We start from the raw sequence: 1,029 nt of genomic DNA, 5'->3' as shown, positions 1-1,029 counted from the left end.
CTTATTTATTTATTTATTTATTTGACAGAGACAGAGAGCACAAGCAGGGGGAGCAGCAGAGAGAGAGAGAGAGAGGGAGAAGCAGGCTCCCCACTGAGCAGGGAACCCTAAGTGGGGCTTGATCCCAAGACCCTGGGATCATGACCTGAGCAAAGGCAGACACCTACCCAACTGAGCCATGCAGGCGTCCCTGCAGGTTGTCGTTCTTATTTACTAATCTGTTTACTGGGTTTTACGTTTCTCCCCACACACACCTCCTTCCACCCCTGCTAGACCGAATCCCATGCGGCCAGCTTATTCAGTGGGTGCCCCACTGGTATTCGTTGAACAAATGAATGTAAAGTCCGTGTGAGCAGACTGTTTCCCTCAGCTCTATATGCGGGTGCTTAGAACAGGGCCTGGCACATTGTAGGTGCTCAGAAATTATTTGTTCAATTCATGAAGGTAAGTCCTGAAAACAGGGACCGCCTGTTTTTCTCCACTCTAGCCCTACCTCCTGGAACAGCACCGGGCACATAGTGGGTGCTCAATAAATACACGTTGACTGAATGAATGTAAGACCCAGGGGGACAAGGCAGAAACTTCTGTTTTTCTAGACTCTCGCCCTAGCTTCTAGAACCGTGCCTGGCGCATAGTAGGTGCTTGGCAAACACGAGCCTTGGCACAGGGTTCCCCGCCTCCCTGACCCCGCCCTTCCCTCGGGGTGGGGCCGGCCAGCTTCCCTCTGTGACGTCACAAAGACCCTGCCATGCCTCTGGCCTCGGCCCTCTTGCTGCTGTTGGGCCTGAGCGCCCACGGAGGCGGGGGCTGCCTGCAGTGTGACCTGTCGGTGCGGAAGGCCCTGGGCCAGCTGCGCTTGGCCCTCATCCCCAAGCGCTTCCATCCGGAGCTGCTGCAGGCCCGTGCCCAGGCCGTGCTGGTGGGCATGGAGGGGCCTTTCTTCCGGGACTACGCTGTGAACGCGTTTGCGGGGAAAGTAGGTGCGTGCTCCAGAGGGGGGGTAGGGTTCCTGGCACTGGGGGGGGGGGG

This window comes from Ursus maritimus, unplaced genomic scaffold (assembly GCF_017311325.1).
Source record: "Ursus maritimus isolate PB19 unplaced genomic scaffold, ASM1731132v1 scaffold_19, whole genome shotgun sequence".
Lineage (NCBI taxonomy): Eukaryota > Metazoa > Chordata > Mammalia > Carnivora > Ursidae > Ursus > Ursus maritimus.
This window is presented reverse-complemented; position numbering follows the sequence as displayed.